The 27,506-nt window shown below is 43.5% G+C and overlaps 1 non-coding gene across 1 annotated transcript; it reads right to left on the minus strand.

Moving 5' to 3' along the window:
• Nucleotides 1-16,918: 16,918 nt before the first annotated feature.
• LOC126420170 (U6 spliceosomal RNA) lies at nt 16,919-17,025 on the minus strand. Its single transcript, XR_007576033.1, has one exon. It is a non-coding gene; the product is annotated as a U6 spliceosomal RNA (small nuclear RNA).
• Nucleotides 17,026-27,506: the final 10,481 nt, after the last annotated feature.

The following is a 27,506-nucleotide window of genomic DNA, read 5'->3' on the forward strand; positions in this document are numbered from 1 at the left end:
AATAAGCAACGATAGAGCTGCAGTGCAGTACCTGTATAGGATTAATAATCTCTGACTAGCAACGCTCAGTCAATACGCAAAATTATATCGCTGGCGTGCTCTTACGAAAATTAAACTAACTGAAACTGGTATTTAAGAAAGTTCAGTCTAGATTGATTGTTTCCGTGGGGTTCTATTAAAAGGAACGCTTAAACTCCACTTTGGATAGCTTTCAAGCTAGGAAAAATATAAGGTAAATCCAAGGTATCAGCTTTGGAGTGTTGGGTTACGTAAGCGAGGTTTCCGATCACGTTGCTGTGAATTGTGTCACATCGCAGTGAGTTGGGTTTAATTGACTTAAGTAGCGCATCCTAATCAGACTTGTAGTTTCTGCTTGATTCCATCGACTAGTAGATTACTTTTGGTGTTAGCTTGCTGGTCGAACCTGTAAAATTTTGTGATAGTCAATTTTTTCAATCGGGAGCTAACACTAGCCGATTAAACCAGAACCCTTTTGTACTAGTGGTGATCCAGTTGTATCTTCGGCGGTAGCTATTGTGCGAGTGGTAAGCATTTGGTTAAACTTCCCATCCTCACAACTACTTGCAGATAGCTGATATAGTACACGGCGTTGCGGAACTCTATGATGTCGGTACGCGCTTGAATACACTTGTCATCTCTGTGTATCAGTGCCCTCCCACCCAGATTTGACACACTGATTAATAGTAGTCGCTTTGGCAGGTGTTGTTGGCTAGCGCAGTAAATATAATGTAGGAGACACACCACCACCGAGGAGCAGTACAATGCGCTGGAGACGTGCTTTGGCTACGAGGCGTTCGGTACGAAAGGACTCCGTCGCTCGCTGGCCTACTGAGGAGAAACAGCGTGAACACGCGAATGAGGATCCTGCAACGAGGCGGCAACTTTGGCAACTTTTGTTTTCCAGAAGTCGCTGTTGGTGGTCGTTTATCCGGAAGACGAAGCCTTCCTGCTCCTGGGCTTATTAAGACTGAGTGAGCGCCGTAACAATCGTCGTGCGTTGGTGGTTTTCCTCAGATACGGGCACTGGAGTGCTTAGCACAATCCTTGGAATAGTATTCGGCTGTTTTCCCGTTTTCCGTGCCTCACTTCCCTCTTTATTTCGACACGTGCTCATATAGTTTATTTAGTGCGCTTTTGGATCTTTCGTGGCGATCTAGCTACACTATGCATAGCTTTCGTCTTCTATGTAATTTATTCTCGCTTTTTCTTCTATTGGCAAGGGTTTCTGTTGTATTGTATTCACCTGTTAATTGGGATTAATGTGTTATCATGTCCAGGCTAGTGCACCTGCTGCAATTTTTTGCTGCCCCTTCTACCAATAACGTTCAAAAGGGTCGTTGTAATAAGCGTTTTCTCACTTGCGTTAAAGAATTTTGATGTGTTATGGCAGGCAGCTATTATCTGGTCCCTCGAGCCAGCGTTAGCGAGTGCCTGTGCGGCGTGGGCGGACGTTGCGTGCGTCTGTTCTGGTGGACTTGTCGGCTGGGAGGCTTGACGGTCTTAGGCCTCGCTGTAGATCGTCACACCCGACAGGCGTCACTTCTGTCTGTATTCCGCCCGTTATGTTGGTATTTTTATATTTTACTGTTCGTAAGGTTTACCATTGTGCGCGTTTCCTTTTCTAACTAAAGAACCTTAAACGTGTTTATTGGGACATTTGTATGAATGTTAAAGGAGTCTTGAAAGAAGACTCGAATTCTGTTACCTATTTTGTGTTAACGGTACTTTGTCCTTTCTAATTAAATGGTGGTTTCCTTGTAAAAATCGCTTTAATTCGCAATAATTATCCGGTGCCCAATATGTATTTTTTAATAGTAATAATAATAATAATAACAATTTTTGTATCCTAATAAATACGAAGACGTTTTAAACAAACAGTAATTTACTGCACAAAAAAATTGGGTTATATGCAGCCATTTGTGAGATCACAGTCCCCCTCCTCATGGTCCAGCCATTCCCAATGCGCTCAACCGAGCACACATAATGGTGAAGTAGTGCCACACTAAACATGTGTCTTTTTTGGAGTTGTCGTTATAGAAAATTGAGCAGCTCTATAGCGCAGAAGAACTCTTGTTTCACACATGATTAATTTAGACAACCATAAGAAAATGAACTGAGTAAGAAGGGTGCACTTCCAATATTTGAAAATGGACTTAGAGAATGTTTTTTATCTAGCTACCATTTCGCCGCAACCTCAACATAGTTCGCTGTGTGATAAAAAGGAGCAGTTGTGTACCCCGTCTTAGACCAATTAGATAACTCAATTGCAATTCCGTGGTATCGGTAAAAAAATCGTAGTTTTTACGTCAGTGGCGTGCAGTAGAATTCGTTAGTCAGTATTTATTTGCTGCCTTGAAAGAGGAGCTGTAAAATCGGCTTAAAGTCTTGACTTCGTGGCTGGAGCTGTTGTGAGAGCTACAGTAAAGGAATTGTGTATACATTGAAGACGTATTTTTTCATCATTGTAATGTTCATCTACGCGGCCACCTAATGCGAGAGCACAGTAGTTAATGCTCTGGTTCTTATGTACGTCATCATTTGTGACTTTTTTTCTTTTGGTATCACTTCGTATTAGATCGCTTCCTTCATCCACGATGGGTTCACTGCTAGTTTTCGCTACTGTAAATAAGGATGGGTCCAGTGCGTACAGCCGGCCGCGGTGGTCTAGCGGTTCTAGGCGCTCAGTCCGGAACCGCGCGACTGCTACGGTCGCAGGTTCGAATCCTGCCTCGGTCATGGATGTGTGCGATGTCCTTAGGTTAGTTAGGTATAAGTGGTTCTAAGTTCTAGGGGACTGATGACCACAGATGTTAAGTCCCATAGTGCTCAGAGCCATTTGAACCATTTGAACCAGTGCATACAATGTGTAAGTGTTGGCTCGACATCTCAAGTTGTGATTTACACAGGCAGTTCTCGGTACAAAATGAAAGTAGTGTTCAATGAGGTGGGATGCATCAGATTTACAGCAAAACAAAATACACTGTATTTACAGGATGCCCCAGCATGGATGATGGATATTCAGGAATAAGAGAGGAAAGGTCATTGGAAGGAAGACAGCTTGATAACGAAGAGCTCTGAAATGCACATCTTATGAGACGTGAGCAGTTGCTCAGTAGCAAAGATGTGTTTCATAGTAGCACATATGAAGAAGTGCTCCTGAGCTCTTAAGGTACACATTTTAAAGCCCGACGTTTTCTTCTTCTATGACTGTTCCTGTCACATCCCTGAATATTGACCGTTCCTCCTGGGACCTCCTGTATAATGATCACCCATTGTGTTTTTGCTGTTTTCACTACATTTTGTTACGTAGTGTTAAAATACTGTACACTATATTGGTCTCAACGAAGCTTTTTTACAAAAAGTTCTTCCGACACAAAATTCGCCAATATTCCGATACACTCTAACACCCTCGCGTGCCTCTGTCGCCGAAGCCGTCAGCAGGGCGATTGTGGCACCTCCTAAGCGGAGCTGGCCGCCGTCTGCTGCACGCTAGTTCTTCCCCCCCAATGGCCTGGAACCTGCAGCAGCTATCGGCGGAGTCCGGCCTGCTGCACTAACTGCCGGTCATGTCTGCTTTTTGATGGCTCAGAATCGATGAAGGGGACGCCTACCATCGGTTGGTCCAGTGAGCTAACTGTTGCAGTTGGGGACCCTAATGTACATCGTTCCATGTGCACAAGTGCTGGGCGGCTTGTTTGTTATCCAGAAAGGCCCTGGTCGAGATTCAAAAGACCGCTGATGTGGCCAGCCAACAGCTAGTAATGTTAATTTGTGTGGTGGCTCCAGTCAAGCTTGCTGTATTTAATCGGCACTCAGTTTTGGGACAAGTTATATAACCAGTTTCATAGCCTGTGTTCATAAATGTGCGTGGCTGTAAATGTAATAAGAAAATAAGTGTCATCTTATTGAGGCTTAATGTTAGTCATTGCGCAGCCGTATTTTTCCATGCATGGATAAATGCGGTTAAAGAACAGTTTTACTTAATAATTTGTTTTATCATCATCTCTTTTGTAAATTATTGTAGTCACATTGTGTAATAGCTGAACATGTTCTGGTGCTGAATATTGTTGTTTTCCTCTTAATGTAATGCGTTTTGAAGAAAAGTAGTACACCAATCTCAACATAGCCGTTACACTCACTTATTTCTCAACAGTCATTAACCACTCAATGAGAATGCTCACTACAGTTCAAACAATTTGTTTATTGTAAACAGTAGTCCGTTTTAAATGATCGTCAGTCACTGTTGACTCTTTTTTATATTAGTGACAGGATGACACAACGCTTCAGTGGCGGCAGCAGTAGACAGGTCACGTCTCGTCTCCTGCCAAAAGGTGGTGTCTCAAATGCCTTCATGACGTCAGCACCCCTAGGCGGCGGCAAGTGTGGCGGCTGTATCACGAGAAGGTGGATGTCCTCCCCGACAGTAATGACCTCAGTGTCGATGGGACTTTCCCGTCCTTTTGTCCCCAGCAGCAGATCTTCAGCAGGCATGAGAACAAAGATAAGATGTTCTCACTGACTGTAATGACCTCAGTGACGACGGGACATTCCTGTCTTTTTGACCCCAACAGCAGATCTTCGGCAGGCACGAGAACACAGATGTGATGTCTTCCCCGACAATAATGACTTCAGTGTTGACGGGACATTCCCGCCTTTTTGTCCCCAGCGGCAGATCTTCAGCAGGCATGAGAACACAGATGTGATGTCCTCACTGACTGTAATGACCTCAGTGACGACGGGACATTCCTGTCTTTTTGACCCCAACAGCAGATCTTCGGCAGGCACGAGAACGCAGATGTCATGTCTTCCCCTACAATAATGACTTCAGTGTTGACGGGACATTCCCGTCTTTTTGTCCCCACCGGCAGATCTTCAGCAGGCATGAGAACACAGATGTGTTCCCATGTCTGTGCTGGGGACTCCACCACGTCTCAATGCACCTGTGGGCAACAAAGACGCCATTTTAAGTGTTGTTGCCTTTGAAACAAGAGGAATATCTCAAAAATTTACTTTGGGAAAATGGCGTCGACATTCTAAATTGGAAAGAATATTTTATTTCGTAAGTGGTTAGTTAATTTCGGCCCGTTTGGCGTTATCAAGTAGACATAAGTCTTAAGAGATATCTACTATGAGTTTGTTGAATGATGTTAAAGACGCTGTTACCTTGTCATCTCACAAATGGCTGCATGTAACCTAATTTTTGTGTGCGATTAGTTACTGGGGCCTATACTGAGATGTCCATGCCTTCTATTTACCACCATGTTTCTTGATAATATCCAAAATCCTAATTCTTAACATAATGATGAGGTTGTATAAACTCGTCTTGGTTTTAACATCCACGAACTTTTGACTGAATAATATTCCGCCCTTGGCGTGTTGTAACTTATCATTGCGTACTTGCTGGTCTCATTCTTCTTTAGCCGCATCACAGGCAGTGGCGTCACAAGTGGTCATCCATCTGCACACAACTTTGAGGATATAGCCTTGGACACGACTCATATAATGAAAAGTGGTTGTTACCGCGTTGTCGACGACATACTCACTGTTTGGGCGCCACAGCCATATCAAGTTCACGATGAAAGTAACAGCAGCCTTGTCTGTACTTGGCTGATAACCCAGTTGGTCACTCAGTCATAATCTACATCAGACACCCAGACACACGCAAAGGTACCTGTACGCCTTCAGCCACAAGTCCAAAATTCACTGTATTCTAGATTCAGAAGGAGTCCAAAATCTTACCAAAAGACCTAAACCACTTCAGAAAATTTCTGACAGGATGGCTACAATATCAAACCATCATCTCAGCTAGTTTCAGAATGTATCCACTTGCAGGACACCGACAAAAAGAAGAATAAAATTTTTGCAATTTTTTTACACTACTTTGCATATTTGAACACCCTGCAGGTAATAATATTTGCCACCACAGAAAGAAACTCTGAAGTAACAGCATTGTAATAATACACAATATTCACATCAGTATCCAGTTTAGTTGCAGATTCAAAATGAAATTCATTTTCTATCAGCAACTTGATTGAACGAAGATATCCTCAGCATATGCAGCAACGAAATAAAGAGTATCCACGCAATATTCTGGAACATCCGTCCAACTTACTCGTATCTGTTTCGGCGCCGGAATTTCAAAGGTCAGCCCTATGTAATCATTGATAGATACAGTCGAGTCAGTGTTCAAAAACGTTCCTCTTCGAATTCCACAACGTAAGCTGCAGATGGAAGAGATTGCAGAATTGCAAGAAAGCAGACACTGACGAAATTCTGTTTTGAGCGATCACGAAAGACGGTCATCGATGACGATTGTGAAGAAAAACAATAGGACGACGCTGCAACAATCACTATAGAACTGAATGTTGCACCCGATAACGGTGTAAGGACTGCAACAACACGACATCAGCTTCATAAGCGGAGAACTGCATGCTGAGACGGAATTCCAAAACAAGTCATCAGTGATGCAAATGCCCGGAACAGGATAACATGATCCACAAGCCATAAAACCTGGGCTCTGGAGCAATAGAAGAAGGTAATTTGGTTGGATGAGTCTTCTTTCACAATGTTTCCATCTTCTGGAAGAGTTTCCGTCCCGAGAGTGGAAAATGTCGGGTGTTCGCTTATCATCTGCACAGCCATATCGTGGTATGAATGTGAAGAAAAATTACGAGATCCGATGGGTGGCATGAATAGTCTGATGACTACAGAATATGGGCTAAGAGTAAATCATTAAAAGACAAACGTAATGAGGCGTAGGAGAAATGAGTATAGCGAGGAACTTAACATCAGAGTAGGGGATAGCGAAGGAGTTGAAGCTAAAACGTTCTGCTACCTAGCAAACAAAGTTTACCGTGAGGGACGAAGCAAGGATGACATAAAAAGCCGACTAGCACAGGAAAAGAGGGCACTTCCGAGCAAGAGATGTCTACTGATATCAAACATTGGCCTCAATTTGAGGAATAAATTTTTGGAGTAAAAGATTTATGACGCTGAGAAGAAGAAAGTAGTGGTATTCCATGGACACCACGGTTCCTCTGCAAGGTCGTTCTACTGTCAAAGATTATGTGACCGCTTGGCTGATAAGGCCCATCACATAGTGCAACTTCTCCAACTGTGATGCAGTGTTGCAAGACGATGAAGTTCCAGTTCACACACGTGGCATCGTCCAGGACCGGTTTCGTGAGCACGATGATGTATTGTTGCATCTTCCTTGATCACCATAGTCACCAGCTCTCAATATTATTGAGACTTTGTGGTCTACTTTGGAGAGATGAATACGTGATCGCTATACACCTCCGCCACCGTTACCTGATCTTGCCATTTTCTCTCAAGGCAAACTGTGTAATATCCTGTTGAAAACCATTATGAGACGACTAGAAGCTGTTTTGACTTCCAACGGTTTTTCCACAGATATTAGGGCTGGAAATATGTTGCGCACCATGTACAGGGGGACCATCACAACAAGAAACAAAGTAACACGAACCTGACGCAGCACGCGACTCAAAGCTGCACCACTAAAATTACGAACGAAGGGGCACAACAGAGTCGAGCTCTGCTGTTCTATATGGTGATAGCGTTAAACTATTTGACGAAAGCAAAACCACGAAATATTAGATAAACGCTGACACTGACTATCACAGCAGTACACACCGAAAGACAGATAAGTGACTGTAATGGAAGGTAAATCGGACCTGGAAAAGTAATTACTAAATAACGTAAAAGATTTGTAGCTTTACCTTCCTTGAATCAGGTTAAATACTAACGAGAAACACTGATAGTAAAAATACCGTTAATTAGTTCCACAAAGCGAATTCTGAATGCTACCACAAATAACTTCGTATTGCTTTTTCACCTTTACAGAACTATAATAAAGTAAGATGCATCTGTATTGTGATTATAATAGCAAAAATTACCTAAAAACTTAGTCTCACCGAAGTTATGAAAATGACATAATCGTCTGAGTCAACGATTAATGTCTTTCATAGTTAGGACTGTTTTTCATTGTCCTTTCTTCATCTGCGACCATTGACGCATGGTGGTAGTTAAGTATGAATAATATCTGATATACTTAAGCATTTACGGAGCGAATATGGTGCTTTGGGTTTTTATATCTAGAGGTATTATAATCATTAAGTTCATAAATAGTTTTTTTACTTAAAATGTCATGTATTGTGGTGTATCGAAGGGAAGCAGCATTTGAATGTTATTTGCACACAATGGCTTGTGTCTCTTAGTAAGGCTATTACATAGCGAAAATCAGAAGGAGAAATGGGAGTAAGGAAATGTGTTGGTGCACAAACCCCGTAATTATTGTGGCAAATGCTTCAAACATGTGGGTGGCCAACATTGTCACGTAGACAGAACTAAAGAAGTTAGTTATTGAAAGGAAGAGGAACAATGACGCACAGGCGCTTGAAACGACCTGTACTTGCAAGTGTCAATGCACAGCCCCTAGTAGGGCTATTGCAGGTTAAGTAGTAGTTTAGCGTTAACTGTGTGACTGGTAGCGTGTTACCTTGGCAAGGGTTACAGAAGCTTGCTCTACCGACCGGATGTACGGTCTCCAAGATGTTCTATTGGTGAACAGTTTCGAAAGTGATTACAATTAAGCGAATAATTTCGGAAAATTTGCGAGTTTGGTGTGTGCTGTTGAATGAAACTGGCTGGATGTAAACTGAATCTGAAGCAATTAAAGCACAGAGGGCCATGTGCTCACCAGTCTACTTCTCGCTCTCCACTGTGATGTCCACACTCTCCAGCGAACAGAACACAGCTTGTTCAGGCAGCACGTAATCCAACGAACAGAACGCCGGCTCCTCCGAGGCCCCAACTAGCTCCATCGAGTTCCTCTTGTCTGCATAAACTGTGGACAAAGTGTTAGTATTATTCAAGTGGTATCCATGGTGAACAAGACAGGAAATATGAACAAGTTTTGAACATAGTATGATTTACGAAATTGGTCTATTTGTTGTGTAGCAAAATTTAAATTTGACTAAGCTACTGTAATACGATGAACACCATCAGACAACATATTTTTAGCGACGAGATGTATACGTGTTTCCGTCAATCTCTTTCAATTCCGTCGCAGGCCAGTGCTCAGCAGTACCTGTTTATTTTTTATATTTTCTACGACCTGTGGTTCAAACTAAGAAGCTTTCCATAAAGACTGTTCCCTCCTCCCCACCCTCAAACACGCCTCCTCCGGTATAGCAGAGTGGGCACTGGATTTGTTTTCTGACCTGCCCACTGTTTACGTAAGCGGGTCCATTGCTCACCTAATGTTCGAGCTCATAATGATAACCTATCCCAAAAACATATGAGGATTCACGTGAAGGATCAACAGTGAGTAATAACGAAAACATGTCTTTGCCTCGTAACGGGGCAGCTGTGTGGCCAGTACCCTTTCTGGCTTTCTGAGCAGCGGTTCGTGACCCTGCCGCTGTACGCCATTCAGCTTCACGTTTGTGCCGCTTGGCGAAGGACGAGCGAATCTGAAGGCGTTGCGATAACAGAGACCCGCATTCGACTCAGGTGCCCCAACGGCACCGCTTCCAGGGCTGCCACAAGCGAGCAGCGAACCGGGCACCCATCGTGCTGATACCACATACATCTATGTACCCCAAGTGGCACTATTTCCAGGAGAGCTGGTACCACTTCGATGGAAAACTGTGCGTATCTTTTACCCGCTGAAATTTCTTTAAGGAAGGAAGGTCCAATCACATAATCACCAATAATTCAGCACCAAACGTTACACTGCACTCCCTCTGATGTTCAACCTACTCCGTCGAGTGTATTTTCAGCGTCTCATTATGCGACTTTCTTACGTTCAGTTTCCCGGAATGTGTAAAGATATCGGTAGAAATTCTTTGAAGAAAGAACCTCCTGTTACGGTGTCACATCAGAACTCGCAATTTCTTTGCAGCTAACGTGTGGATTATGAGCGACAGATGCCAGAGGATGTAATTTGTTCTCCTCGCTCGTTGCAGTCCTGATCCTTATCTTCTGTTTAGTATTCCAGTTGCCTTCCACTAAGAATTTTTTGCACAACCGATGTTGGATATCGTATTTCAGCAATATTTTTTGGATACAGCTCAACTGCTCTCTTAGAATTCCTTCTGCATTCTACGTAGATATAATTTGTCTTGGTTTGTGAAAGTCATTTATTTTTTTAGGCTAATGAGGGCAAGACCGATAAACGGATTTGTATGTTGTTCATTTCTTTAAAAATGTTGCTTTTGTGAACGATCTTATGCAGTCTCCAACTGCGGAACAACGAAATAGGTTATTACGAGGGTGAACTGAAATCTTCTGTAAATTTATCCGAAGCATCTTGGCCTACCTTTCCATCTGTCTCTTTTCTTTGTCTCAAATTTTGGTTGCCACTTGTTTCATTTTTAAAACATTGACTTTTCGCCACATACAGTCTGAATTACGAAAAATTCGTGGATACCCAGCACAAGCAAGCAAGAGCGTTAATTGGTAGAGGTAAGAATTTAAACGTACTCGTCTGAGTAATTCATAGCTATAATATTCCTGACGCTCAGTTAAGATTTCTCATGGACTAATCTCTCTAAAGGCACAAGTATGAGATGGTGTCTATATGTCTGTCAACAATCGATCAGCATGATTGTTGAAGCACCTGACCTGATTTTTAATTATTTCAGCTAATGTTTGTGGTTCAAACACAGTTCTTTTGTCGTTCAAGAGTGTCAAAATTGCGGCCATTCGTGTAACATCGTTACAATAAATCCACAACTTCGCGATCGTTACAATAAATCCACAACTTCGCGAAGTTTCGCGACCAAATTTATTTTTGTCATCACACTGCGGACTTCAAAGCCGACTGACTACGAACGGTTCACTCGCTGTTCTCCCATACCTCTTCGGTTTAGCATAGTATTGATAATAACTTGTTATTAATCGTGACAATATTTCCCCACTTACAAAAAATGATCCTGCTGAACGCGTTACTCAAATCTTTTGACACTTACTTAAAGTTATACAACTAACACATTATAACAAACATCAATTCTATTTTCTATTTGTTTAACAGTTATGAGTAATCTAAAAGAAATAAGGGAATCGTGTTTTGTTGAAGGATGTTTACATGTGAAAAGAGTTTTTTAAGGGCTGTTGGCTGTTACGACGAACAACAACTGCATAACATACGAATGCATAGTATACACTGATAAAATTTTCTCGGGCTCCAAGCTGCATCAAGTGGTTTGAAATCCACAAGACTTCAGTCGAATTCTTCTCGGCCATTAATGGCATAGCCAACACAAGGGATCATATCTGCCGGTCTAGTGTAACATCGTCTGTCTACATGTGTGTTTTTTTACGACAAGTGGCGTTTTGGGTGCCGCAGCCGGCGTTGGGTACAACAAAGAATCTAATGGAGAACGAGTAGAATGATTAAAGGTGCACGCCATAAAACGCGAACTGAGATCAACAGAGGGAGGATGCCTAACGAGCTATAAAGGTCGATGGAGCCTACATTGTCGCAGTAGAAGATCGTTGCATTAATAATCGCTAGCTTATTGGAGGAGAAGTCTACTCGCGTGAATGAACTAGTGCATCTGAAAATGAAGAGGGCGCCGCGGGCGTTGAGTTCGTTGGTTCCAGAGGAAAACACACTAGGAGAAAATTTCAGAGTCGTGTAAAAATAAGCTTAAGCAAAGTATTAAGTATTAATGGCTCTGGGATCGCTCTGAAACTGTAAATTAGCGGAAGATCCACCATTATTCTCTAAAAAAAATAAGAAATTAAAAAAAAGAAATCCTGTTTGTTGGTGGGCAAAGTGATATGGACTCATAATAGAAGAAGGGAAAACAGATTCAAAGCTTTTTTAAGCTTTGGAAGAAAGCCATACGAGACATAATACAGGACACAGCGTATCTGGGAACCACTTGAAATCGTAGTTCGTTGCATTTTTTTCATCCCATCCTATCAGCCGATGTCTGGGCTGATCCAATGACCTGATGCAAGAAGAGCGTGTATGATTTAACGCACTATTTCCGCGGCTCAAAAACAAAGCTCAGTGAAGTCCTGCCATTACTTAACCAGTTTACAAATAACTCCATAAGACCGAAAGAGTCAAAGAAATACTTCAAAACAATTGTTATATTCATACCACTGTATCCTCAATCATGGAATTATTTAATATAGAATTGTAAATTTGTTGGGAATGTTTCCAAAGGAACTTCGTTAAACCGCATTTACGTCCAAGGGCAACAAGTGTTCTCCGATCTATAGTTGAGGATGTTTTTAGGCTACAGAAGGATACTTGCAGAATGGAAAGTTGTTGCAGAATTAGGCTCTGTTTTGGGATGGAGTGCTTCCCGAATGTTTGCGTTCCATGGTGGTGCTCTAAAGCCTAAATAAGTGGCAGAGCCCCTTGCTTCGTTCCAAGTAACACATGCAGTGCTCACCTGACACGAACGTCCATCCGTGAGCTTGCAAGGCAAGAGTGTAGGAAGTGCTGCCGCTGCTATTTTCCATCATCACTTACAAGCAACACATATCGAGCGCGCGACTGTCATTATGACAGATATCGATTAGTTATTGCTTTTGGTTACAGCATTGACAACAACAGCGCCCGAGTGAGCAACTGTCATGGCGCCAGATATACATTTTCTTTACAGCGTTGACAACACCGTCGACAAAAGATGAAACAAAAAAACTGACAGTCATTTAACTCACCCGTGTCGTGATCCAGATCTTCATCATCGGCATTGCCGCATATTGTGTATGCCGCCACAAGAAATACTGTTTCGCCTTATCCCGGGAACACACTAGCAATAATTTGCACTTAGTCTGACATACATTTTCCCACGACAGTCCACGCAATTCCTAACACCATGATTCCCACTAAATGAAGTCCAAAGAGCTTTCTACGGTACACAGTCTCGGAATTAATTCCCGCCAGATAAGAGTAATGCAAATCAACACTGCAGGTGTTTCTGTTTACTTTACTGACAAAGCTCACTATCCCAAGATTTTCTGTTATCAACGCTGTAAACAAAAGCAATAACTATTCGATATCTGCCACCATGACGGTCATGTGCTCCATAATGTCGTTTTCAAGTGGCGTTGGAAATTACTCCAGCACTTAGAGTGTACACAATAAGTTGCCGCACTTACCAGACGGTTGGCTTGAGCTGCCTGCCGAACCCTCTTCCGCTGCTGTCGCGGCCACAGCAGGTGCTGCCCCGGACCAATCTTCTCTCTTCATCGCTCGGTCATCGGACTTGCTGCACAAACAAGGACATTGCGTCAGTATATGACTGTACTGGACACTTCTACGTTTCGTAACACTATGTATAGTCTACGAATGAAAAAGAGATCCAAGTAGTGGCGTTATGGTCCAGCTCCGATTTTTCAAATTTACAATTAATCAGTTCAACGGTGCTCGGATTTCTTTCTACGAGGACGTGAGCCACCACTAAATCTTGGAATGAACTCTTTGTTGAAATACAACATTCTAAACATGAGGAAGACAAAAGTTCCTTTTCAGTTTCTTCTAAAATTGCTGTTTGACTTTATGCTTTCTCTTGAAAAATAATTAACACTTTCAACTTGCTGAGAGAGAATGCTGAGAAATAACTTTAGCTTCATAACAATTTTATTAGCATCGTGTAGCAACATACACATGTCAGTGGACAGACATTCACGGATAGACGTTAGAAGATAGGGTAACTTATAACACCAATACATTAAAATTACAAACATATCTTGAGCTTCCTTTTTTATTTTATTGTAGTAAGTCAATTAAATCTTTACCATATCTCGAGATCAACGACAACCGCTAGCAGAATCTTCTTGTAAACATTGGCCTTCGCTTCATTTGTGGCAGTGGTCAGTATGTTGCGCCGCACGAAAAAACGGTCGTAGGCGCTTTGGTGGGCTCTTGGATTGCGTCTGGAGGAGCACAGTGCAACACACACAGAAGATTATATCACTTTATTATAACTTGAACAATATGAAATACTTACCTTTGAAATAACCTATGTCCGTAGGAGGTGGTGGTGGTGGTGGTACGTTGCTACGGGACCTAACCGCTGGAATTAAACTAACTTATGCTAAGGTCAACACATACACACCCATTCCCGAGGGAGGACCCGAGGGGGGGGAGCCGCGCGAACCGTGACAAGGCGCCTAAGACCGCGCGGCTATCCGACGCGGCTATGTCCGCAGAACTGTCTACGTATATTTGTTACTGTCACTGCTCAATAGCGTATCACTTGACACGGTTCATAAGACCAGCGTCACTATAATCTTTACTGCATAGGTCTTTCTGATAAAACTCTCGTTCTGTTGGCACTGCAATGAGACGATGATGTAGTCTGCGGTGTGTTCTGAGCGGCACTGCACCCTGACTTATGAGCCTGTAAGTAAGCAAGCAACTGTTCATCTGGGGTGGCGAATAGAAATTCTTGGAGCGTGTCTAAGCTGACGTGTCTCATACGTCGTTGCGTCTCTCAGCGATTGTGTTTACTTTTGGTTCCCTCAACCAATTGTGTCATGGTACCTCGTTCTGCAGACGATATCACACATCTCTGGTTGCCCCAACGGAAATATTACCGTTGGTGGGACGCGTCGTCCTGGATCTCAGCAGACATGTAATATACAACCACAATAAATTAATGGCTCTGAGCACTATGGGACTCAACTGCTGAGGTCATTAGTCCCCTAGAACTTAGAACTAGTTAAACCTAACTAACCTAAGGACATCACAAACATCCATGCCCGAGGCAGGAGTCGAACCTGCGACCGTAGCGGTCTTGCGGTTCCAGACTGCAGCGCCTTTAACCGCACGTCCACTTCGGCCGGCACAATAAATTAAAAAAGAAACTAATCAACAACTCAATCAAACAGTATGATGTGACTTAATTACATCATTTTATCACCTGTATATTATCGTGTGATATGACATATATGTTACAGCTCACGTATTCTGTTACACCAGTGCAATCTGAAGGCACAACCGATGACAGTCGCTGTTAACTGAGAGTGTAGAGTTCTTTCACTATCACTTATTCCAAGACTAGTCTCCTATCGATTTTTCCTCTGTAGTCCTAAGAAGAGTCGCCGAGGTACACCGAGACGTCCATTGTTTAACACTCATCAGAAAGAGTAGCGTATGCTTTTGTATACAGCCGTCGGTAACTGGAGATAGCTTCTGTTCTGAAAAGAAAGCGCTTCTTACGGACTCATTGTTTTGAGCGACGAGTTTGTTCGCGTAGATGGTGTGTCACCAGTCACTGTAATGGCCACACGTGTTACAGATGAACACTCCTTTCTTCGTGCATGTCTTGTGCTTGGCGTGTGAGCACCTATGTGTCCATTTCACGACACCCTGATGAAGTTTGATGGAAATAATCCTCTGCACTTCAAAAGTAACCATTATGTACTTAACTGCAACAGCCGAAGAAAAAAGACAGTCATTACGGTACATTAAGGTTGTCTGTAACACCAACAGGAGTTCACAATGCTGCAACCACAAATGTTGATCACTTACCCATTGATATAAAATGCCTCACACAAAGTGAAGTATAGTTTGAACCTAAACTGAAAACGTTCCTCTTTGACAACTCCTCCTGTTTTGCGGAAGATTATCTATTGCTATAATGGGTAAATGGCGAAGGGTAAGAATTACTGACTAACATACGTCTGTCTTTAACTAAAAAACGAAGAAACTAATAAATGATGAGCATGGAGGCATATTTACAAAAACATTGATGTCAATATAGAACGTCTTGTTCCATATTATTACGTTTTGTCGTGCAAATGATACATGGAACATGAAACTAAGTAACTATCTATTGATATATCACAAAGCATGGCGTAGGCTTATATACGTTGAAAACCTCAAACAGAAAGTCAAAAGTAAAAGTAAGTGTATTACCAAAGTAGACATACACCCCAGGTGTGCTATATTTGATTATTCCTGAAAAACTGACAGAGTTACTGACGAGAAATAATGGGGAAAAGACGCAAATACGCTAGTGTTGGTAAAGTTGGCCTACATCTTACACAGGTTATGCTATCATTACAAAAAAGTTACTTACATACATGTTAAAGCGAAATATCCATTTTAAGAATATAGCATTCCACAATGCTGGAAGATGTTTAAAATGATTATGTCACTTTTTGTACCTTGTAAATTGCTGTTATTGCCGGCCATGGAATTAGTATGACAGGTAAGGTATCAAAGTGAGAAGATTGGTAGACTACACAGGGACTAATGCACTGACAATGTAGTAAAACAAGAACCCTATTCTACACAGAGGTATACTTCTAAGCAGTTCTGTTTCTTTGATGTTTCTACAGCCATTCAACTTGTTGACATGCTCAAGATACCTTAGCATGCCTTGCTTCTTTCCTCATTGCACACGTTTATGGGCTAGCAAAGAACACGCTGGTAAGTTTTTTGAAAATATGAACGCTAAAAGTGTTATGTATATGAGTTTAAAGCTGAAACTGTAACGAACAAAAAGGATTATCGATAATGATATTTTCACTCTGCAGCAGAGTGTGCGCTGAAATGTAACTTCCTGGCAGATTAAAACTGTGTGCCGGACCGAGACTCGATCTCTGGACCTCTCCCTTCCGTCGGCAAGTGCTCTACCATTCTTTTAAAACTCATTGCTAAACAAGGACGCTACTCATTACATTTTTTTTGATTGTTGTGTTTCGTCGTTGCGGACGTCGCAAGACATCCTGTTCAAGTTCGGTGGTTGATCCTTCCACTCAGTTTTTTATTACAGAGGCCAACCGGCTCTCTGACCGAACACGCTGAACTACCGTGCCGGCATTTAAACTTTTCGCTCGAGGGAGGACTTGAACCAAGTACCTGTCGTTCCGCAGCTGCTCACGCTAACCACGGGACCACGGCGCCACTTAACGCTTCACGATTTTGCGTGTCATCCTTGCGCAGGGGCCATGCTAATCTTCTCTGTATCGTTCCAATTTTAGTATATGTACCGCCGAAGCGAGTACAACCAACTGAGCTACCCAAGCACGACTAACGAGCCGTCCTCACAGCTTCAGATACTGGCAGAAGTGAAGCTGTGAGGACGGGGCGTGAGTCGTGGTTGGGTACCTCAGTTGGCAGAGCACTTGCCCGCGAAAGGCAAATGTCCCGAGTTCGAGTCTCGGTCCGGCACAAAGTTTTAACCTGTCAGGAAGTTTCAGCATTATCGATGCCAGTAAGCAAACAAGCATTGTTTTCGGAATTCCAGTTTCATTTGCCATCGATACAAATACAGTAAAAGTGGAAGTAAATGGACTACGAAAGTGTACTTTTTACAATACTTCCTTCCCTTTCTGGTTATTCGAAATATAGCAGCAAAAAACTAGATAACGAGGCCAAATGTGTAGTATTACTAGAGCAAATAAGGAATCAAGAACACAAAAATGTTCCAAATTGCCTTCCTGACGCTGATACTACTCACGTAAGCACTATAATTTTCAGTATTTACTACATGTGTTGCGTGCGCATGGCAGAAATGATGAACAAGAAACAATCGTAAACAGTAGTCTGCTAATGTTTTGGGCTGTTTAAGGTGGTGGCACCGCCCGCCCATTCTCGCTTCGAAAAAAATGTGCAGTGTAAGTCTGTACAGCCATCTCCTATCTTTTTTTACCGCCAATACCTAACCTTCAACGCGCCACTGTCAAAGATATATATGTGAAATGGCATCGTTTGAAGATATTCAGAACTGTGCACATACACACACACACACACACACACACACACACACACACACACACACACACACAAAAACACACAGTGTGACATATCACACACTGTATCCTCGTCGGTACATATCGTTGCTTTTATGCTGTACTCGTTTCCATACTTCATGTTTATGATCTAAAAATTACGTAAAGTGTCACTTGTATGGGTGTATAGTTGGATTTGTGTATCTCAGATGATGTAAAGCACAACGAAGCCTCAAATTAATTATTTCACACAAATAAATTATTCTATGATGCTTATCAGGTGTCACAAGTCAGACAGACATCAGCAAGAGTGATTTCACTGAATGAATGTTTCACATTCTCTGACAAATCTCGTGTTGCTGACATCAAACTGTGTAATATGACACACACATTTCACTGCAAACACCACATTAGCACTACTGTTGACCTACCTTTACTAGTTCTCTCGTCGACGAGTGTTACGAATGTAAACAATATGATACCTTTGCCAATAGCTCGTCTCCCACTTCTTATTCTATACCCGTAATTTTACGCACATCCCCGATGTTTAACTTTCTAAGGAAAGGAACAGGCCAAATTTGAATACAAGATTCCTTCTGAATGGACTTCCTGTTCTGTCTTAAGGCATTAGTTTTCGAAGCAGTATCATTAAGTATACAGACATCATTAAAGCCCCTTATGTTTCGACTGAAAACGATTTGGAAAAAGATCTCTTGAGAAATCATATCAGAATCGTTTTTTGGTGGTAAGATGGAGTGTTGAAACACAAATAAAAAATATAAACGCTAACAAACTGTATGCTAGAATTCAGCACGGAAAAGTCAAGAAACACATCGATCAAATTGTTAAGTCTTGATACATCGAATCTGTACCAGATATTTCAAGGGAACAGCGACCCACAGAAAGGTACACTGACTTTTGACAGTTAACTGAGGTCTCACTTGTTGAAGCATCTTTTCATGCTCCAGGCTCAATCCATCATGAAGATAAATAGCAAAAGTTATTTATTGCTTGAAAACGTATATGTTTTGTCACGAATCTCAGTTGACACCAGAAGCATACAATACAGCTTGTGATACTTGTATTTATATTATATGAGAACGAGAATGATACATGCTCTCCATAAATACACCGAAAAAAAAAAATCACAACACCAACAGTGAGTTGTGTGACAAACGAAATACGGTAAGCGTGTTTCTATATCTGTAGGCTGATGCCTATTCAAATTTTTTCATAAAAGTGACGCTAGTAGCGAAACTATGAGGATGGATATCAGGTTTGCTTTAAACAAACTCTGTAACAGACGTGAGCTTTGGTTACCTTTCATTCCCTCTTCTGCCTCCCTTCCGGGTCCGTACATCTACGCCTCCCTGGTGTTTGTCCCGGCCGTCCGTCCGTCTGGATTTGGCACAGGGACCTAAGGACTCGGTTCCGCCTGTGGCCCTCCGTCGCCGTTTTCTTGCGCTCCTCGAATCATTTCCGGGCTGTGAGCCTGTCTACACTGATGGTTCCCTGGTTGATGGTCGCACTGCCTACGCTTTTGCTCACGCTGCCCATGTTGAGCAACGCTCCTTGCCGGCTGGCTGCAGTATTTTTACTGCAGAGCTGGTGGCCATCTTGCGCGCTCTTGAGCATATGCGTTTCTGCTCAGGTAGGTCCATCGTCATCTGCAGTGACTCCCTGAGCAGCCTTCAGGCCATCGACCGCTGCTATCCCTCTTCTCCTCTGGTGTCCTCTATTCAGGAGTCTGTTTCCGCCATTGCCCGTTCTGGACGTTCGGTGGTCTTGGTTTGGACGCCAGGTCATGTTGGCATCCCGGGGAACGAACGTGTTGACAGGCTGGCCAAAGGGGCGCTCGACGCCCCAGCTTTGGAGATCGGCCTCACGGCTCCCGATCAGCAGCTGGTGTTGCGCCGTAAGGTGCTTGGGATGTGGTCTGCTGAGTGGCGAGGCTTGACAATGCCTAATAAACTGCGGGCTGTCAAGGAGACGACCGATGTGTGGCGCTCCTACCTGCGGTCTTCTCGCAGGGACTCTGTTATCCTGTGTCGGCTCCGCATCGGCCATACATACCTGACGCACGGCCATCTTTTGCGTCAGGAGGATCCCCCCCTGTGTCAGTGTGGGTCCTGGCTGACGGTCGCCCACATTTTATTGGAGTGTCCCCGACTGCGCACCCTTCGGCAGTCTTTTAATTTCCCGGGCACCTTGCCTTTGATTTTATGCGACGATGCCTCCATGGCTGACAATGTTTTACATTTTATCCGTGCTAGTCCTTTTTATGGATCCATTTAGGGGGGTCCTGCACTTTTCCGTTTCTGTGACTTTTGTCCTCGCGTCTCTCCATATTTGTTGCTGTTTTGGTGTCTCATCGGATGGTTGACTCTTTCCCTTTTTTGTTGTCGTGGTCAGTCATCCAGTCTCCGGCCATCTTCTTTTCTTCTATTTCTTTCTGTCTGGTGTTCGTCTGTACTCTTCTTTTCTGTAGTGTTCGTTGCCTAATTTGTGTTCTTTAGCACCTGGGGGGGGGGGGGGCAGTCTCCTTCCCCTTGGGGTTTTATCTGCTCTGCGACTCTGTCTCGCTTGTTTTTGGAATGGGGGACTGATGACCTTAGCTGTTTAGTCCCCCTTAAACATCCCAACAACCACCACCACCACCACCTTTCAGACTTAATGTTACTCAAGAACGCGTTTAAGGTGACAAGGAAGCCATTATCAACACCTCACTGACAAGGGAACCTCCCCATCGCACCCCCCTCAGATTTAGTTATAAGTTGGCACAGTGGATAGGCCTTGATAAACTGAACACAGATCAATTGAGAAAACAGGAAGAAGTTGTGTAGAACTGTGAAAAAATAAGCAAAATATACAAACTGAGTAGCCCATGGGCCACATAGGCAACATTATGGACAATATGAGCTCAGGAGCGCCGTGGTCCCGTGGTAGCGTGAGCAGCTGCAGGATGAGAGGTCCTGGGTTCAAGTCTTCCCTCGAGTGAAAAGTTTTACTTCCTTTATTTTTGCATAGTTATTATCTGTCCGTTCGTTCATTGACGTCTCTGTTCACTGTAATAAGTTTAGTGTCTGTGTTTTGCGACCGCATCGCAAAACCGTGCGATTAGTAGACGAAAGGACGTGCCTCTCCAATGGGAACCGAAAACATTTGATCGCAAGGTCATAGGTCAACCGATTCCTCCACAGGAAAACGCATCTGATATATTCTATACGGCACTGGTGACGGCATGTGCGTCACATGACAGGAATGTGTTGTCGACCCACCTAACTTGTACACTTGGCGAATGGGTAAAAAGATTCTTCTACCTTGCCTGATTTAGGTTTTCTTGTGGATGTGATAATCACTCCCAAAAAAGTGATGAAAACATAAGAGTTTGTCACATGAACTGAAAATAAAAAATTAAACTTTTCACTCGATGGAAGATTTGAACCAAGGACCTTTCATTCCGCAGCTGCTCACGTTACCACGAGACCACGGCGCTCCTGCGTTCCCATTCTCCTTGACGTTGCTTATCTTCCCATGAACTACTCAGTTTGCATATTTTGCTTATTTTTTCACAGTCCCACACAACTTCTTCCTGTTTTCTCAATTGATCTGTGTTCAGTTTTTCAAGGCCTATCCACTGTGCCAACTTATAACTAAATCTGAGGGGGGTGCGATGAGGAGGTTCCCTTGTGAGTTTGAATGCGGTCGTGCAATAGGGCTACGGGAAGCTGGATGTTCTTTCCGCTATACTGCGGACAGCCTTGGCTCGAATGTAGCCACTGTACGTAATTGCTGGCAGCGGTGGGTACGAGAATGTATCGAGCGAGGTGGCGCAGTGGTTAGCACACTGGACTGGCATTCGGGAGGACGACGGTTCAATCCCGTCTCCAACCATCCTGATTTAGGTTTTCCGTGATTTCCCTAAATCGTTTCAGGCAAACGCCGGGATGGTTCCTTTGAAAGGGAACGGCCGATTTCCTTCCCGATCCTTCCCTAATGACCTCGTTGTCGACGGGACGTTAAACACTAACCACCTACGAGAATGTACGGTCACAACAATGTCCGGCTCCGAATATCAACGAGGCACTACCGAGATGGAAGACCATCGTGTTCGGCGTGTGGCTCTGCCGCATCGTACTGCATCTGCAGCAACAATCCGAGCAGCAGTTGGCACCACAGTGACACAACAAAGTATTATAAATCGCTTTCTTTAACGAGAGCTCCGAGCTGGAGCCTCTGTAGCTTGCATTCCGCTGACCTCAGACCACGACTATTTGCTACTTCAGTAATGTCAAGGTAGAGCTCATTAGAGGGAAGGTGGAGGTCTGTTTTGTTTCCTGATGAAGGGTGGTTCTGCCTTGACGCAAGTGATGACCGTGTGTTGATTACAAGGTGGCCAGTTGGGGGCCTGCAACCAGCTTTTCTACGTGCTAGACACTCTGGTCCTGCACCTGAAGTTACTGGCTGGGGTGCAGTTTCGTATAACAGGAGCACCCTCTTGGTTACACCACACTCCCTGACTGCAAATTTGTAAGTAAGTCTGGTGACTCGACCTGTTGTGCTGCCATTAATGAACAGCATACAAGGGGTGTGATTTTCAACAGGATAAAGCTCGCCCACACAAACAGATGTTGCTATACAGAATGTTGACACGTCCCTTGGCCAGCTCAATCACCATATCTGTCTCAATCGAGCACAAACGGAGCCTCATCAGACGACAAGTCCAACGTCACCCACAAACAGCATTAACCGTACCTGTATTGAACGACCAAGTCCAACAGTCATGGAACCCTGTTCCGTAAACTGAAATTGACACCTGTGCAACACAAGGCACGCACGTTTGCATGCTTGCTTTCAGCACTGTGGCAGTTACGTCGCTTATTAATGCACGAGCATTTCGCATTTGTAGTGTCTTATCTCGATGTTACATTAACCTGTGGTCGAGTGATGTTAACAACTTAAATGTGTTTCCCAGACAAATGTATACCAAAAACTTCATAACTGTGCATTATCTTTCTCTTTTTTGGTGCTGAGATTTTTTTTCCGTAAGTGTAGTTAAAAACCAACACGTGTTTATGCAGTGTAATTAATGAATTAATAATAGTTATTTACTGAAGATTAATTTAACTTTAAAAACTATTCTGCAAAACTTCGAAAATGCTAAGTAAAATCAACCACCAGTGGGTGGTCGTGTTTGCACTTCTGTCTGCTTACCACACTTGGTGTAAGGTGCAACGAAATCTTAGATAAACTGCTTTCGCTATCGATGACGCTTTCCAAGCATCATAGTGTTACGTTCCAATCTGTAAGAGCACGTCATCAATGCAGAAAATACAATGTTTACCTCAAGTGTGACAGTGTCAATTTCCACATAGACACACACACGCACACACACACACACACACACACACACACACACACACACACACACACACACACGTGCTTCAATGCTATTATATCGTGTAAACATATGTGGCTAAAAAAGTAACATGCTATACATACAGTCAACAATTCAAGTAATATGTAGAGATCAAAGTAGTAAAACTAACGTGATCAGACTTGTAACTGCAGAAAGTAAGTCAATTAGGCGATCGCATTAGCAAATAACGGATTTTGGATGACAAGAATTAAACTTCCATTATTTAGGTCTAGTATTGGTGTAACACAAAATACATTTTCGCATTTTATATTTACACATCTAAATTGTTCTCAAACGCCAGTTTCTCAGATATCTTTTTGGTTTGAGATTGGGGTGGAGGGTTGAGGGGAGAGGCCAAAGATTATGCATCACATTCTGTACTCGAGAAATGTAACACATTATACTGATTGACAATTACTGCTTTTATTACAAATGATTCAATTTTACTAAAGATCATGAACAATAACAACTTTCAACGAGGACTAATATTTATCAGTTGGAACCATGGTACTAAGGCTGTCTCTAATATTATCATCAAATACTAAATAATACCAACGTCTAATAAAAATAAGCAGTGTGAAAACACCACACATGTAACGTAACCAGACACAATTTCAGGAAGGAAGGAAAATGGTGTTTCTATTATGGATATCAGATTACGAGTCTGCAAGTGGAGAAATACTAGAGATACTCCCCTTCAGACACGTTCTTGGATAGGGTTAAAAGTGACAATCCACAAGCACGGCCATTACTTCTCACAAATATTATTTGCCCAAAAAGAAACGAAACCGCTGAGAGCTAAAACCGAAAATCAAATGCCTTGTGTATACAATTATTTCAGCTGCAAGGTCGAGACGCTTCGTTTCCAGTACGTAACTAAGTCTTGGGTCGATGGTATATAAAAATGTGGGTCAAACGATCTTGTAGATTTCCTGTCAGCTTGTGGATTTTGCAGTTCCTATAATGATATCGGACTGTGTGAAGTATATGGTCCGTAAAAAGCAGTATAAATCGACAAAAAGATGAGCTTCATGTAATTAAAGGATAGTTCACAGTCCAAAAGCAATAAATAAGTAAATAAATAAAAATAAAAATAATAAAAATAAAAATTTGGAGGGATTTGGTCTGACATGGCAGCTGAAGAAAACCTTAACGCGTTTAGTGAAGAGTAGTTGTGGATCAACACATTAAAGAAGATTAGCAGATAGCACTGTGGTCAGATGGACTGCATCGGTACCTACAGCAGTTGACTTCGTTGATCAAGTTGAACAGTTCTCTGGCGTTTCATTACTGCAAGTACTGCGCAACATGTTGATGGTATCAATGCAAGAATGTGAAGAGTTGAAGTAGGTGCCAAATAATTTTCGAACTGTTTTTTGTCACATGATCTTCTTCCTGATCGTGAGCATCTAATATTCAATGGCACTAAGGTAAAAGGTAATGAAAACATCAGTTGACACAGTGGTGATGAACTTGGCAATTTATGCATTTCAGAGATTATTGACGGCAGCGGTGATAGAGTGAAATTTCAAAGAACAAATCGTGCCCTGCCTCTAAAGTGTATGACACCTAAAATCACGATTTTTCGCAGAATCGCGTTACACAAAAAGAGCAATGAACAGCTTCAGCACTTTTTTGGGAAAGAGCTGGCTGCGTATCCTCTATCCGCGTTTGAGGACGCAGGTATGCGTAAAACACAATAAAGCATTGTTTTACAAGTTGCTTGATGTCTTTATATACACAATTGTCATCGAAATTTCAGAGTTCAATGTAGATGGACTATATCTGTTGCATAGCGTGACATGCTAGGCAAAAGGACTACTTTGTTCCATAATTACGAGGTATGTGGATTAGATGAAGCGTTGGTATCGCTGAAATGTCACGATTGTGTTTAATGGATATCTTTATGTGACAAGTAACAGGAGCACGAAATCAGCTGAGTGGTTGCGGAGAGCAACCAAATTATCTCCCCTCAGGGGACTCAGCATTTATGTGCTGGGTACGGGCTTGGCGAACCCGGGGTCCCCGAGCTGTGGACTGGTGTGCGCCGCCAGTCCTCTGACACCGTAAGCTCTGGGCATGCTTCAGCGACCACCGTGTGGCGCAACGGTGGAACGTTGTGTGTCGCAGGGACCGGGGATCTTGGCTTGATTGCCTGGATCGCGAGGATGGTACATACCTCTCTAAAAAACCCGTCAATCTTAAGGTGTGCTGCGCGCCGATAAGATGCATGGCTGTTGAGGTGGTACAGTCGCTAGCGGGCGACCTCTGAGGAACCTGCCGCACCTCAGTTGTATAAGGCTTATCCAGGCATGCGGGGCTCTGTCTGGGCTGACGTTTCGTTCCCTAGCTGCTCGTGGGACGCACATGGCAACCACGTATTTCCCTTCACCAAATTCGCAATCAGCCAAGCGCATGAGGGAGGCTAGTCCTCCAGATATGCAGATGGAAAAGAGTAACAGGGCTCATGGAGTCGTAAATGACAATGTTTTCATCGTGATTAAGAGGAAGGAGGGCTCATTTGAAAAAGTGTCTCCTTTCTACATACATAAAGGTTTAGAAGGACTCGCAGGTACACTGAAATCTATCAAACGCCTGAGGAATGGTACCCTGTTAGTTGAGACTACTAGGGCATCGCAAGTGGAGCTGCTTCGGAAGTCACCCAAGTTAGGCGAGTATGATATTACTGTCGAGTTGCACAATTCCCTCAACTCCAGTAAAGGCGTTGTCACCTGCCGTGATTTAATGGATATCGATGTCGACGAGCTGAAGCAAGAATGGGCAACACAGGGGATTGTAGACGTGGAACAAAGGACACGTAGGAATAATGGAGTTATTGAGAAATCTGCCACTTTCATTGTGACTTTCAATTCGCCTGTCTTACCTGAATACGTTCTGGCTGGTTTCCTCCGACTTAGGGTTCGGCCTTATATACCTAACCCTATGCGCTGTTTCAAATGTCAGCGATTTGGCCATACGACAATGAGTTGTGGGGGTGAACCAACCTGCGGTATCTGTGGCAAGGCAGCTCATGAAGCTGGGACCAACTGCACATCTCCAGCGCTGTGTATAAACTGCTCTGGGAGCCATCCCGTCTGGAGCAGAGACTGCCCCGTCTTTGCGGAAGAACGAAAAATTCAGGAGATCAAGGTGACAAAGAGGCTACCTTATGCGGAAGCCAAAAAAGAGTATAGGGCTACAAAACCCCCTGTCTTTGCCACGTCCTATGCCTCCTTGGTGCACAACCGTGCGTCGCGAGTAGACGCTTCGACGCAGACCATGTCCAGCGTCGCAGTATCCTCCACTAATACCTGTACCTGTGTTTGTACCTGCCAGAGCACTCCCACTAACGATATAGCTATTCAGGCTGCTCCGCCTGCACCCACCGCTATTGCAGAGAAAGCTCCAGTGAAACCTTCGAAGGCCCTGCAGAAACAGAGTGCCGCTCCACTTCCCCCATCCCCAGCTTCCACAAAGAAAACGGGACCAGGGAAAGGGGCACGGCGTTTGATGTCACACCTGCCAAAGGCACCATCGGATGTCGTCATGGCATCCCTGACTGATAAGGAGGACATCGTCATGGATTTTGATACCTCTTCCCCAGAACCTGGCAGCCCCTCTGCTGCCACTCGCTCTACAAGTGCCTCACCAGCGCGGCGCAAAGACAGGGGGAAATCTAAACCGAAACGCTGATATGGCTCCCATACTTCAGTGGAATCTGAATGGAGTCAGACCTCGCCTTGCAGAATTGCGGCTGTTAGTACAGGCAAACCCCATTTGCATATCTTTGCAAGAGACACATTTTAAAGAGACTGACACGCCTGTACTTACGGGATATCGCATGTACAGGAAAGACGACCTGACTGGTAATAGGGCTCAGGGTGGGGTGGCAGTGTTCATTAAGGACACATTCCACTCCTCACCTGTGACCTTAACCACGACGCTACAAGCGGTTGCAGCTCGGATCCTGGCCCAGGTTCATGTTACAGTGTGCTCCTTGTATTTACCACCCACTGAGCTCCTTGACAGTGAAGCCCTTTCACGGCTCATTGATCAGCTGCCCCGTCCCTTTCTCATTTTAGGAGACTTTAATGCTCATAATGCATTATGGGGTTCCAACAAAACCTGCCCCAGAGGCCAGATGATTGAGCAGTTGCTCAGGACTTCCGACATCATACTGCTGAACACAGGTCAGGCCACGCATTTTAGCACCGCTTCAGGTTCGTCTTCTGCCATAGACCTCTCTATTTGTTCGCCTGTGCTTGCGGACATTGCTCAGTGGGTCGTCGACGACGACCTTCATGGCAGCGACCATTACCCTATCTGGCTCCATCTG

Source organism: Schistocerca serialis, chromosome 9 (assembly GCF_023864345.2).
Source record: "Schistocerca serialis cubense isolate TAMUIC-IGC-003099 chromosome 9, iqSchSeri2.2, whole genome shotgun sequence".
NCBI lineage: Eukaryota > Metazoa > Arthropoda > Insecta > Orthoptera > Acrididae > Schistocerca > Schistocerca serialis.